General features: G+C 29.7%; 1 long non-coding RNA gene across 1 annotated transcript in view; it reads left to right on the forward strand.

The window, feature by feature from the left end:
* The window catches only part of LOC108556620, a 61,940-nt gene that overhangs the window by 11,090 nt on the left and 34,929 nt on the right, over positions 1–15,921 (forward strand). Inside the window, exon 2 of the long non-coding RNA XR_001890826.1 lies at positions 8,459–8,511. This is a non-coding gene — a long non-coding RNA (uncharacterized LOC108556620). The remainder of the gene's footprint in view (positions 1–8,458; positions 8,512–15,921) is intronic.

A 15,921-nucleotide genomic window follows, 5' to 3' on the forward strand; every position in this document is an offset into this window, starting at 1 on the left:
AGGATGATGAGGATTTTAGAGAATCTCATATATTCGAAATTTCAACTTTATTAATAATAAGTCTGCATTTCCAATTTTAATAAATGAAATCCTGTTATTAAACTCTACAATTCTCGTATGCAATATGTTTTTTTGTTAGTACACGAAAATATTCTGTATTTTCATATACATTTTTAAAATTAATTAATTTTTGAAAAGAAAAATGTATTTGTGTGAAAAGATGATGAATTTTATTGAACTTTTATAAAATCTCATATATTCTAATTAAAACTATATTAATAATATGTTTTATTTCTATTGTGTACGAAGTAAATTTGAATTTTACTTTTTTAAATATTTATTTTCTAACAAATTTCATTTCACAACAATTTATGTAATTACTCTCTTAAAGATTTCATAATATAATTTTAAAAAAATAACAATTCTTCAAGTGATGATGTTTTTATAAAAGTAAAACGATTTCACGCAAAATTTTATAAAAATTGATTTTTATTTATTGTTATTGTTTTATAACAAAATTAAATATTTTATGAAATAAAGTATAAATTCTTAATAACTTCATTTTTTTATTGTTGAAATTTCACATATTTATGTATAAAACATGATTTTTAGTACAACTGAAATCATATTACAATTTTTTGTGTTCACGAATGAAAAATGATTTAGTTCGAATCTAATAATATTAATGATCATTATAATATGATTAATGATCTCTTATATATTTTTTTCTTCATGTATTGAAATATAGTTCCTTGATGTTATAAAAAGATTATTGAGATGTAAAAATAAGCTGTAACATAATCATCTTATTATGCTTTTACATAACTATTCACTGGATATTTCATTCAACTTTATTATACTCATAATGGATTATTATCGTTTCCTTTCATGTCTTCTCATTGTATAGACATATAAAATTTACTCAGGTAGAAGAAATATCTTTTCAATACAACTTCACTTTGATTTTCTAAGATTTTTGGAAATGTTATCTATTTTATTAATATTTATGAAAATTACTGTTTTTTTAGATCGATTTATAATGAAACTTCTTAGTTATTATGTAATATTGTAAATTAATTGTTTAATTATGTTTAAAATTAATTAAAGTATGCATAAAATTATTCAACATGGTATAAAAATGTATGGAAATTAAAAAGAATTAGTTTATGTGTAGAAAAAGTTGGTTTTTGTATAAGGGTTAAAGTCGGTCGTGTAATGTAGTAGCACATAAATTCGGTATATAGCGAGATACAAATGAAAGTCAAACATAATTTCGACGAGTTCAGCAAATTTCAGCATAGGTGATGATGTGTATGTGGGGCTGTGTGTGCGCTCCGTGGATATCGCTGAAAGTGCTGAAATACAGACAACATCGCAAAACCCTTCGATTGCAAAGATGATGCGTGTTAGGTGAGATGGCTGGAGAGAGGTTCTCGGCCTTTTGCTGGCGTCTGCAGAATCTCTATAACTATGCAAAATGTACCGTATCAAGAGCGGAGGCTGCGAATCCACCTACGGACACAGAACGAAAGCGTGCGTGAGAGGATAGATTATATTATCAACAGGTGAAAAAAAGGTGGCAGGAAAGGAGCCAAGTTTGAAAGAAATAGATGAACAGAGAGATCGAATGTTGTCTGATTGCTTTGAACTGTGTGAAATGTTTATTTATCTAAACGACTCGCTAAAATAGAATGAGTTTATATTCTAGTGAAACGCAATGGAAAGAACGCGGAATCGAGAGGGAACATCATCACTTTGTAGAACACGAATCAATTATATATTTATAGTTCAGCAGTTGATGCTGCAGAGTTCGTTATTCACTTTAATTGACCGGTTTCTACGGAAACTTGAATTACCCGCTACGTCTGTTTCATTACTTTACGATAAATCTCAATAATTAAGCAAACCTGGAACGAAGACTAATTAGCAATCATCTAAATTTCAATTCCTTGCAGCTTACAAATTGAATCTTGTATTCAAGCTGTTTTTATAAATTGATTGAAATATCATCGATTTTATTATAAATCTTAATAATTATTAAAACATATTAACAAATTATAGGAAATTCGAATTCATTTATATATAAATTACAAGTATATATGAAAAATTCGATCGTTGAAACAATTTTACCGTATTTTTTTAACAAATAAACACCAAGAAAAAATATTTGAATTTCTATAATAGCAGTTTACGAAAAATCTAAAAATTCAGACAAATACTAATTAAAAAAGTTTTAACTTGAATTCTTTACAGTTTCTGAACTGAATTTTATAATGATTATTATTAAAAGTTTTTAATTAATACTTTTAATTTAATAATTAATTACTATTTAATACTTAACTTAGAATATATTTGAAATAATTCAATAATAACAAAATTATTATGATAATTTGCAAACATTTGATTTAATTATTAGATTTACTTTTTCTTCTTCTTTTTATTTACTTTTAACTATGTAAAAATCAGTAGCAGAAAACATAATGAATGAATTTCGTTTGTGTTTGATAATAACGAATGCATTTTGCAGATGTGCGTTATGTGTTGGCTTTGAAATTGTGCACGTGGACTTGTGAACTGCTCATTATTTGTAATGTCTGTATTTTCCACGTTCACTGTGAAAATAAACAGTTTGCACGGCGGAGCATTTAAAATTGTAATTTTCCTCGTTGCGTTCCGCTTAAAACTACATCTCTCCACGCCATAATTGTAACTAATAGTTTTTCTCGTCATCCGGATGGCATTTTCTCTAAGTGCATCGCATCGCAGTGCCCATCGGAATCCTTCGAGACTTCATTAACATCGGAATTGCGCGAAAGACGCAGTCTCATACTTTCAGCTAATTTCATGTTGCGAAATGCTCGAATATTGTTGAATTGCATTACCAGATTTGCAAACATACACATTTGAAAACAGTAATAGCTTTAATAGAAAAAAAAAATGGTTGGATTATTTTCATTAAAATAATTAGTATACTTAATTAAGCAATAACGTTAGCACTAATGACGAAACTTCGTTATTACATGGCAAATTATGGCCAGAAGTTGAATTACAAGATGAAAACAACATCAAGAAATTACTATAGACAGAAAGTTTCGAAAAAGTCTATAAAGAAAATGTGTAAATTTACTGGTTTTTCAGTGAAAGTATTAAAGAAGTATTTGCTGAAAAAAAAGTTAAATGAAAGGAAAAACAATGAAATTTAGATATTTTAAAATGTAATTTTTACTGTAATTATTTAAGAAAATTTTTATTTGTTCCTTTACATTCTGACCTCTTAAAACGAAGTTTTGCTTAACAAAGTAATTTCGTGGATTCAGTTGAATAAAAAGCAATTTAGAAGACACACATTTGGTTTAGGAAAGTAAACATTGATCAATTCAATTTAGTATTTAAACTCAATCATTTACGCTATACATGAAATTGTTTGTTTGCGTTAATTACAAACGGATGGTGCAGATGATAGCCTTCATTAAGGTGCTTTTGATTATTTTGGTATTGAGAGTAAATTCGGTTTCGTTCTGCTCTATATGATGTCAGATGCAACCATTGAGAGAGCCCCCAAAGTCCACTCTGTACTATGGCTTAATCCGAATGCGAAATCCGAGCCGATTCGACCCCTTTTACGTTCTGAAGACGGGTCGGGTCAAGGCTCAATCGAGATTTTAGAAGGTCGCGTCAATTTGGAACTTAATCTAAATGTTCACCACTCCTCCACTTCATCCTGTGCATTATATTATAATAAAATATATAAAAAAAAATGTCTTTGATGCAAGAACAATTTCCTGTGTTAACAACCGGATAATCATAAATATTTAGTCTGAGAATTTTATCATATAATTATTATATAAATATTTAAACCAAGCACATTTTGGTACGATAAAATTTGTATTGTTTGAATGAGTTTGAATTCCAAAGTGTGAGAAGGAATGAGTAAATTAATATAGAATAAATCTTTAAAAAAAAACAAATTATCACAAGAATGTCAGAAAAGATATGTAGATTTACGAAATTATTTATTTTCACATAAATCATGTTTACAAATTATTTTTGTTAATGCACTTTTACTACATAATAAATTCTATTGTAACCAAATGTTTGATAAAAGTATTAAGTCTAAAGTTCATATAATAATATCATAAGGAAACTATGATCTATGTATATTTAAGATTGAAGTTTTCTAATAAAATATTATAGATATATGATTATTGTGTTAATGCTTAACTATGAAGTTGTTATTTGTGCAATGATTGAGTTACTAGAAGACGATAATAAATTTGGACATGATAGCATGCTTCGTACAAGAATGAGGCATTAGATTAATCATAAAACGGTGGTATTATTCATAGATTAAAGACGGGGGAGTCTGGCCTGTAATAAATTCAGCATTTCAATGGGACTTTCTATTGAATAATATCATGCATAGAGGCGGAATGTAAATTGTATATGGTTTAGTATTGATCGTATCGGCGGATGCCTACAGAGTTCTAACCAGTATTGGTATGTGTGTGTGTGTACTTAATTGCTAAAATTATTAGATTCGACGTTCGGATTTGCAAAGGTGCTAAATTGGGAAGCAGCTTCATCGAATGATCAGAGATTTGGTTAAGTTGAGCACATTTGCATGCCGCCACATGCACACACATGTATATATGCATACACGCACACAAAGAACTCGTTTGATCGTTTTTCATACATGTAGAAGTCCCCCACACACACAGCTAAAATCCAGCATCCAATATCAGTTCAGCTCGTTCGTGGATGAAATAATAAGTGGAGAATGCGGCCGTTTAAGTGTTTGTTTAGTCGAGATAAACTCCTGTGAGTTCTGACTCACGACGATTACATGGAGTGTGCATGTACGTATGTATATGTCTGTGTACGAGGAGTACGAATGCGTGCATGCACTATGTAAATTGTCTTCCGTCATACGTGGAGAGTTTAATATTTAATCTTCACACAAGCCACACTAAATACATACCTTCTATATCTGTTTACACTTATTGTATTACTGATAACTATGGACTTTGTTTGCTCCTACTCTGTACTATTTACACTTTGTCTGATACTTTTTTTTTTAAAACTGCTCGACATTGCCTGTCACTAATGATGTCATTCTTTTATTTTTTGATAAAAGTGTTTGTACTCTTCCTTATATCTTTCAACTTCATTGCTGTAATGTACATTTTTCTTACTATGCATCATACTTCACAATACTACATCTGTCTTGAGTTATAAATATTTCTCTTAAAGTTTTAATGTTGGTAATTTAACTTACATCTTAATTCTATACTTTATACCAACTTAAAAAATTACATTAGTCATTCAGTCAATATTATATTTTTTTTGTCATAGGTTTCCATTTTAATTATGTAATGTACAATTTTTTCATAGTCTCAATATATTACAAATTGATGTATTAATTTACTAATACTAACTTTCTTACTGAAAATTAAGTAAATCAATACTACACTAAACATATCAACATTTCATGTATACCAATTCCTACCGTGAGCGGTCATATGACGAAATTTTAAAAAGGTCTTGGTTATATACTTAATACATTATTTGTCTATACATCATGGGTTTCTACTTTAATTCAGAAATGCATGATTATACAATGTTCATATTTCATATATCAATTGATACTTCTATGTTTAATGTAATGCTGTATCCACACTATATGAGTTATAAATATTTCTCAGGATTACCAACTTAAATATTTTTTTCACTCTATTTGGTTACTATTATTTTTGGATTATTCGAAAGGTTCGTTTTTTGCAAAGCAGTAAAGTTGTAACATAATTAAGTAACTACACAATGAGACATAAATATTTGTCAGGTGCACCAACTACTGTACTTAGTCAATTTGATGTCATATGAAATTTTTCATTATTTGATACCAAATATATTTAATTGTAACAGTGTACGCCTGACAAAATATTCGAGTCTCATATAACGTGTAGAATTAACATTCCTATTATACTGAAAATAATTCTCATAAATTTCCTCTATAATTTCCATATAATAATTGTATAGTCAATCAATATGTCACCAAATCTTCAAAGCTTAGATTAATACTATCTCAAAATAAAAAAAAATATGCAATATATCTTCTATGATTGGTAATAAAACTTTGGAAATCTGGCTGCGAGAATCCACGAGATTACATCTCGAAAGATAATATCAATAAAATTTTACTGTGCAGATTATTTCAGATTATTTCGAGCGTTCCCGAAGCCGAAGTTCCGATTTTATCGTCCGCCGTTGAAGTGATTCCGGTCGATGCAAGTTTCGCACTAAAATTCATATGAATATATATAGGGAAACATGTGGGACCGAAGAATTAAAGACAGAAACAAGAAACGCGTAAACATTAGTCTCGAAATAATCGCAAATTAACGTGCAAAAGGCGAGAGAATCAAAACGGTAATTGCGTTCGCAAATAAAGCAGTTTCCATTTGTTTGCGGATCCTTTCAGCGCGCGTTTGACATCCAAAGTGATCTTCCTAATCGATGTCAGCAACAAACAAAGCCAAAAATAAACATCTTTGAGCTTATGAGCTTTGTAGCTGATCGTTATCTATATGTTAAGAATATATCTTGTTTGTGTTTGATTTTTTGAAACTATTAATAGGATTTTACTATATATTATCATGGTTACTTTTAGATTGCTATTGGTAGTATAAGGAAGTAAGAAAAAACATATTATTTGTAGTCAATGCGATTTAACGTCACATTTTCTAACATGTTTATTCTTAAGAAAAATAGGGTTTATATCAATACAAAAATGATGTACAAAGCTTTAATTAATTCCCAATTGTGCATCTTTTATTATTATAAGAAAACTGTTTGAAAAATGCTGTAATGAAGTGAAACATGAGTTTTCATTGATTTTGCGTTTGCTTTCTTTCCTGGGAACTTCACCTTGTTAAAAAGCTAATTTCCAATTAGCGAATGGTAAAAGCATTCAGCTGTGATAGTTCGAAAGAGCAAAGATTATATCGTGCGAAATTAATGCTGTGCTCCTTCTCTCTCATTCTCTTCGCTTTTGGATATGAAGCGTGCATTGAAGGATGTTGGATTCGGGTTAAAGTAATTAAGGTCTTTACACGATATATGCCGCAGTAATAATAAATGTTGTATGAACTCGATGAGAGTAACGAGCCTTTAGGGACGAATGTTTCCAGGGCACTGAAATATCGCGGCTTACCGCATTTAATTATTGGACGTTTTACCTCGATAAAAACCCGGAAAATCGATACTTTAACGTCAATTGTTACTGATCGAATTTTCATTATTTACAGAAAAATCCAATAACAGATTTAGATTTTATAAAAAAAAATCAATAAGATCTTTATTTTTTTTTTCATGTAGAAAACTAATTTATTAAATAATTGTATTTAAATACAAACATTTTTTTTTAAAGAAAATGTATTAAATCTTTAAAAATGAACATGTTTTTAATGATGATGATTTTGATGTTTTTTTTCTTATTGGTTTCATAAAATTGTAAAATAGTATTTTTTTGCTTTGGAAAAGAATGATTGTAGTTACAATTTGTAAATGAATGTACAATGAAGTAAATGTGTTGAATGGACCGTTGACTCGTAAGAACCGATGTATTTATTTGAACATTGGAATGACTAAAGAGCTGAAAACGAGTCTTTCTACTGAGAACTAACAGTCGCCAGAGTACGTGCTCGCAGCCGGCAAACAAAATCAAGGTTGACTGTCTCTAATATACTGCTGTGCATTGTCGAGGGTGGCCAAAGTACTGCACTTTACATTCAGATTGTAATGTGAAACACTTGCTGATATATCCATGAATAACAGACCACTGTTCACTCGTTTTATTACAAAATACAATATCCATAACATTTTTATTTTAATAATAAAATATTCATACACAATCAAAGATTTTTCAACGTAGAAATTATTCAACTAAGTTAAATTATTTGCATTTTTTTTATTGTTAATTCCAAAATGGCAAAAGTAGTAGCTTACTAGAAATAGTTATAACCTTTGTTTAAATAATTAAATAAAATTATTAAGAAATACTTCAATATTGGACCTAGAATTGATCCTTGTGGTAAGCCTTGCTTAGTATAATAAATTATTATTTCTTCTATTAATTTGCTGAATTTATTTGTTATTTCATTGTGAAATATATCAAAAAAACAATTTATTGCGTTTATTTGTTATTACAAAAACATTTGTTTTATTGCATTTTATGAAAACGTGACATAATGAAATTATTGTTTTTCTCTCATAGCAAATCGAAATAATCATTTATAACTAAGTTTGTTCAATTTAAAACCTTCTTTTATATTTTTTCGTCCTTTGCCTTGTAATAATTTATTTTATCAATTGATTTAGTTACTTTTTTTTTATCTATGTGTACTTATATAAAAAAATATTATGATGATTAATGTATAATGTTTTCTCTTTCTTTTTATAGGTAAACTTTTGCGATCTGCGCTGTCTGCGTTTCTCCCTCGCTGTGAAAGGGGGGTGAGTATACAGATTTGTATAGTAGTTTGTAGATCGATGATAGGCGACTGCGAAGAAAATATAACAAAAAAAAAACCGTATTTTCTTCTTGAAAATTGACGACCCGACTGATCCGGGATTTATATATGCAGAGGGACACCGACCAAAGTCAGGGCAGGCTGGTCGGCTCGTGCTCCCAATATATACGGAATTAATGCATTTTGATTGGTTATTAACTCCATATTTGTGTGCAATGACATTTGTGCATTGGGATTTCGCGCCGGTCCCGCCATTATTACATTTTCCCCCCGTTACCAGCGGATAGTGTGTGTGTGTTTGGGGGGAGGTTTGAGAGAGTTTGGGGAAGGGCGCGCGCGAACGCGCGGCATCAACAAATTACTTTCTGCGGGTCATACAAACACTGCGATCTGTATGTGCTCGCACGGAATCGAATTAATTCGTGCGCCCCGAATTAATTCTAAATAAATTCGCATGGGGAAACAGCAGGACCGCACGGAAGTATTCTAAATGGGCGGAACAAGGAAATAATGATGGATACGAGAGGGAAATACGGCGGGGGTGTGATGGTAAAGGCAAAGGGGTGGTGGTGTATGCTCCGCGCAGCGAAAAACCGAACTGAATGGAAATACTCTAAGTGCATTTCCGTGCACGGGCGAAATATAAAATGTGACATTAATATGAATAGGGGGCGCTCGCGTGCTGAGCATATTAAGTCCATTTTCAGCAACAACCTGAAAAAAATGTATACAATAACTTCCGAGCCAGTCTCTCTCTCTCTTTCATTCACTCCCTTACCCTTCCGCTCTCTTTCTCACTCGATTCACATTAAAATTAAAAAATGACATGTACGAGCCATTTCCGGTTTCTATATATCGCCGAAGCTAGTTACAGTCGAACAAAAACGTCCCCCTCTAATGGCTTTATTTTTCTGCTGAAAAAAGTACAGAATTTAGTTTATTTATAGACCTTAATTATACTATTTTTTTTAGTTTGTTTCCTGTTTTCACATTAAAAATGTTTTCACAACAAATATATTTTCCACAATGCAAAAATCTTCATCATTATAAATTTTAAATAAATAATTCGTAAATATTCTAACAGTATCATATAAACCAGTGATTCGCAAAGTGGTCTATATCGATCCCCAGGGGTTTATGACAACCTGCAAGGGGTCTACGTCAGCGAAAAAATATGGGGGTCCATGAAATGAAAATGGGGGTCCACATGTATACTATCTTATAATATAAAGACATATACATTATTTATAAAAGTACATATGAAATAAAAAAAATATTATATATGTTTATAAAATTGTGTAAGTTTTAGGATGTAGGCATTCGCTTTGTGGTCGCAATACATTTTGAACTTGTAAAGACCTGTACATAATGATATACAAATCATCTTTTACAAGCATACGCGCAGTCTCAGAGCAAAGATCTTAATAATTATAAAGATGTCCCAATATAAATAATAAATTTACAAAAAATCAATATCAGGTAAGTAGGGGTCTACCCAAAATTGAAAACATGGCAAGGGGTCTACGACACAAAAAAGTTTGGGAACCTCTGATCTAAACCAATAATTCTCAAAGTGGGGGTTGCAGAAAATTTGATGATTGATGAGAATGGAGGTTTTTTTTACACATACTTATTCTTCAGGGGTTTTTTAAAATTTTAGAGAATCGTTTAGATCAGTGATTCTCAAACTTTTTTGTTTCCAAACTGCGCCCCCTTTATAAAAACAGTTTGTTTTTTTTTTCAAAAATTTCATCTGTGTTGAGAGAGAGAGTTAGGGTTTTTGGTTTGGTTAGATTCATATTTAGCATAAATTCCAATTTAAAAAGAAAAATTATAATTCTAATATTTTCTTTCGAACCTCCAAGTTTGGAAACCACTGATCTAAGCAATCATTATTGATGTTTTGAAAAACATGGTTTATCTCATGCATCATGCACATTACATATAAATTTAGAGTAAATATTAACTAAACTTTACCAATACTTTAAATTTTTACATGATTAACATAAATTCCAATATTTTTTAAAAAATTACAATTGTAAGTTTGGAAACCGCTGATATAAACAATCATTATTGATATTTTCTTGTGTTAATTAAAATTTGACAATTATAAATGCCATTTTACAAAACGCAGTTGAAATGTATAGTTATTATAATAAACATAAAAAAACCACGTGCAGTAAATTACCAGTAAAAATGTTATGAAAAACATGGTTTATGTCCTGCATCATGCACATTATATATAAATTTAGAGTAAATATTAGCTAAACTTTACCAATACTTCAAATTTTTACATGATTAACATAAATTACAATATTTTTTTTTAAATTACAATTGTAAGTTTGGAAACCACTGACCTAGGCAATCATTATTGATGTCATCAGTTTTTAATTAAAATTTGACAATTATAAATGTCACTTCACAAAATGGAATTGATATGTAGAGTTATTATAATAATCATTAAAAAAACACGTACAGTAAATTACCAGTAAAAATTTTTATGAAAAACATGGTTTATGTTATGCATCATGCACATTACATATAAATTTAGAGTAAATATTGGGTAAACTTTACCAATACTTCAAATTTTTCATGATTAACATAAATTCCATTTTTTTAAAATTACAATTGTAAGTTTGGAAACCGCTGATGTAAACCATCAATATTGATATTTTCTTGTGTTAATTAAAATTTGACAATTATAAATGTCATTTCACAAAATGCAATCGAGTTGTTATAAAACTGAAAATAAAAAAAATAATAAAAGTAAAAAAACACGAGCAGTAAATTACCAGTAAAAATGTTTTGAAAAGCATATGGTTTATGTCTTGCATCATGCACGTCACATCTAGTAATTGAAAATTTTAATTAAAACGTGGAGCACGATCGAATTCATTATGTATGTATTAATTTCTCCTTTGCATTTAGATCAGTTTTTTTGTTGTTGCTGGAATTTACAACAACGAACAGCGAAAAAAAAAACTGTCATCGGAATCCGTCAGAGGGGTGTGCGTATGCATGCATTATATATTTATTTATTTTTTTGTGCTCTTCGAAGGAGATGAGAGGAAGAAGAGACCCGTTCGAAATTTATGGAAATGACGTCGCGCCCTCGCGACTTTATGTGTCAGGAATTCATTAAAAACTAACTTTTCGCAAGCTTCTCTCGTTCCATCTATTCATCCATCCATCCATCCTTCAGGACTTCAAGAAAAAGTCATATCTATAATTGCTGATCTACTAAATCTCGCCGCAACTTCTTTCATATTTCCCATCGCAATCTCCGCGCGCGCTGTTTTCTTTCTTTGATTCTTCTTTTTTTTTGGCCCTCTTGTTTTAATTACTCCTCGGGAAAACTCGGCGAGCCAACGCCGCGGATTATGCAATCACTTAAATGTTACATCTCTCTGAAATGTAAATCTCCTCTTAAAAGTGGAGAGATTCGTCGGAATCAACGACGTTCGAGATTACATCGCTTTACAAGGATTACGCCATATCGCTTCTTGTTAATACGCACCATCCAAGAATGGTCATCAAACATGACGCTAATTAATTGAAACCGTCTGAAATTATTACAAGAAAATTATTGATGTCTCTCAAATTTACATTTCACTTGATGCAAGTTTTCTTAACTATTTAATACTGATTTATAAACAAAAATGAATCACGGGAAATTATTACAAGAAATTTGTTGATTATTGATATGTTTTATATTAGGGTTTAGAATTTAAACTTTAAATAGTAACAAATCCTCTTTAATACTTAATACATAATTTACATTAAACAGAGACAATCTTTTGAAATTGATTGATTGAGTATTAGGATAAAAGGATTAAACCTTTTTTGTCTATTTTGTTGATTTTTTTTAGACAAATTCTTTAGACAAATATTAAAAAATCTACTACGATATTAGAGTAATTAAATTTGATTAGAATAAACTAAAATCACTTAAATTCAAAAAATATTGTTAAAAGTAATCAAAATGTTGTGACTCTTGATGTATATTTTATTGTTTACTGATATTTCAATTGAGTCAAAACGGCGTTGTTTATTGCTTCCCTTCTCGGTAATAAATCGAGGTAACAATGGGCATAAATGCACCGTTTTCTCACTATTATATATTTTTTTTTCTCGTAATGGTAAGTTTGCATTAAATTATTAAGTCGTAAAGATAGCGTAATAAAAACATGATTTACGGGGACTTTGCAGTGCGCAATCTGGGCTAATTTATTAACCGGTGCAACTGAAGAAATATATGCATCGAAAGGCATCAAAGTAATAATTTATAAGAATCTTAATGCAAAACTTAATCAAAATTGTAAATCAAGAAGAAATAAAATACAATTTATAGTTTGTATGTTATTATCCAATTGGATTATCCAAGTTTTACAGTTTATTATAGAACATTTATTAAAATTATCAATGAATCTATTGGTTAATATTCAATAATTTCAAATATTATTCAAGTGTCATAAAAGAAGCGTTACTATTTCATTTTTAAAAAGCTTGTAAACAAAACAATATAAATATTTACAATTTTTATAAATTAATTACTCGATCTTTCCAATTATGAATGAATCAAAAACTATGACAGAACTAGTAGGATTCTCATTATTTAAGATTATCATTTTACTATAGTATTTTCTTCTAATAATTGTATTAAAGAAATGAAATATGAAAGCGCCAAATCTTTCAGGACACTACATACAACTGTCAAAAAAAACTTACATAACCTTAAGTGAAGGCAAATCTAAATAGTAACGCTTTTTATGACATTTAGTAAGCGAAATCAATACAAAATTAACAATTTGTTCATATTAAATTTTAATTGATGTGTACATTTACTAACAAGTTTAGGATTATTTTGTTAATATAATTGTTATATTTTTTTTTTTAAATGAAATATTAAAGTGTCAAATGTCAAAATAAAACTTACATAACCTTAAGTAAAGGCAAAACGAAATAGTAACGCTTTTTCCATGACATTTAGTAAGCGAAATCAATACAAAATTAACAATTTGTACATATTAAATTTTAATTGATGTGTACATTTACTAACAAGTTTAGCATTATTTTGTTGATACAATTGTTATAATTTGTTAAAAAATGAAATATTAAAGTGTCAAATGTCAAAATGAAATTTACATAACCTTAAGTGAAGGCAAAACTGTAACGCTTTTTTTTATTACATTTAGTAAGCGAAATCAATACAAAATTAACAATTTGTACATATTGAATTTTAATTGATGTGTACATTTACTAACAAGTTTAGGATTATTTTGTTAATATAATTGTTATAATTTGTTAAAAAATGAAATATTAAAGTGTCAAATCTCAAAATGAAACTTACATAACCTTAAGTGAAGGCAAAACTGTAACGCTTATTTTATTACATTGTGTACATTTACTAACATGTTTATCATTATTTTACTATAGTATTTTAATTTTTTTTTTAATAATTTGTTAAAAAATGAAATATTAAAGTGTCAAATGTCAAAATAAAACTTACATAACCTTAAATGAAGGCAAAACGAAATGACACTGTTTATTTTCTGACATTTACTAAGGGAAATAAATACATATAGGATTTTAGTTAATGTATACATTGTCTGACTAAATGCACAAGAAATGTTTATTTTGTGAAATGTATGGACTAAATCTGAATTATATATTTTAGGATACGTGTGTTTTTTTTTGAGAACGCATTTAGTAATTTATGGTTGTGTTAAAACTTTTTAACGACTGTTTATGGGCGAGTGTATTAATCTCGGTTTAGAAAACTATTAGATTTATGCGTGGGGGAATATTTCCCAATTAAAATTTTCGCGGGGTTGAGAGAGGAGGTGGGTGTGATGGTGCAGTGGCTGTGAATCGTGCATTAAAATAAGTCTCGAGGGTGCTCCCAAAGTGGAGTTGTCGGTCGAAAGGAAACCTCAAAAATGATGAGCGAACTCTCGCTGCGGGGGATGAAGGTGTACGGGGTCCTTTTAAACGTGTTACTCCGTTGATGAGAATACACTTAACCCTTAACGCCAAAGCCCTTCAATCCTCTCTCTCTCTCTCTCCGTGTTAATTAAAGGCGGGGTGAGTCTTTTCGGCTTATGATTTTGAGAAATTTACTTAATAAATTTCACTCTTGAACGAAGGGAAAGAACGACAAATTTGAATAACAATAGGGCTGTTTTATCCCTTTCAAGAAGCCAAATAATCTTTCCGCATATATTTCTAATGATGTATCCATTCCATATCTGATATAAAATATAAATGTCTTATAATTATAGTTATATAAATTGGTGCCAACGTTATTACTAATTTTCATTTACAACTGTCAGTTTTCTGTCATTATACAAGTTCATATTCAGTATTTTGTAGTTAGTATTAAAGGACATAACTATAAATTTCTTTAAATTGGTGCAAATGCCTGTCAAATTAATTCCACTGTCAATATACTCCATGATTACAACCATTGATTACCAATTTCAGATTTAGTAGATTGGTTTGCCTTATTTATGTAACAACCTACACACACAATGTCCAGATTCAGCGCAACACATCTAAATTGAACTACTTGACAATTATTACTACGACTTTCTCGAAAACTAGTTCACCAGACTAATATTTTCCATGCGGTTTTGCACTTATCACGAACATTGTTGTTGTGATAATGCAAATCTTAATATTTGCAAAACACAAGGTTTGCACGGATTAATTGGAACGTATTTTGTTAAGTTTATATTGCGACGTGCTGAAAATTTCAATTATGCGAAATATTCCGATGTCAACTCGCACCCTTTAATGCAAGCATATTCGTTAATTAAGGAATTCCGCTTAACGTCTGCCAATTTCCTTGAGCTTAAATTCTTCGCGGAAAAATATCATCCGTGATTACCCCCATTTTACCTTCGCTCACTGATTTTAGATATCCCGAATTCTTCTACAAAACATTATCTAATTTATACATAGTAAAAATTGTTGCATTTTGTAAAATCTGGAATTATATTATTTTAAAAATTGAAATTATAGCTGAGCTAACCTAACTTTAAATTTAATCATACATTCAGTTCATTATATTAAATTACAATTTAACCTATCATAACTTTCAGCTGATCTTACCTAAGATAATCTTTCCTAAATGTCATTCTAAGCTAATATCAGTTAGGTTAGGTTAGGTTAGGTTTAGAGTATATGTGTAGTAGAGAGGTTAGGTTTAGTGTTAGGTTAGGTTAGGTTAGGTTAGGTTAGGTTAGGTTAGGTTAGGTTAGGTTAGGTTAGGTTAGGTTAGGTTAGGTTAGGTTAGGTTAGGTTAGGTTAGGTTAGGGGAGATCCGAAACTACCAAGGAAAAAGTGGGATTTAAAAGCAGGCAAACAAACGAGGTTAAGTTAGGTGAAGACA

Source organism: Nicrophorus vespilloides, unplaced genomic scaffold (assembly GCF_001412225.1).
Source record: "Nicrophorus vespilloides isolate i.1.1-1 unplaced genomic scaffold, Nicve_v1.0, whole genome shotgun sequence".
NCBI lineage: Eukaryota > Metazoa > Arthropoda > Insecta > Coleoptera > Silphidae > Nicrophorus > Nicrophorus vespilloides.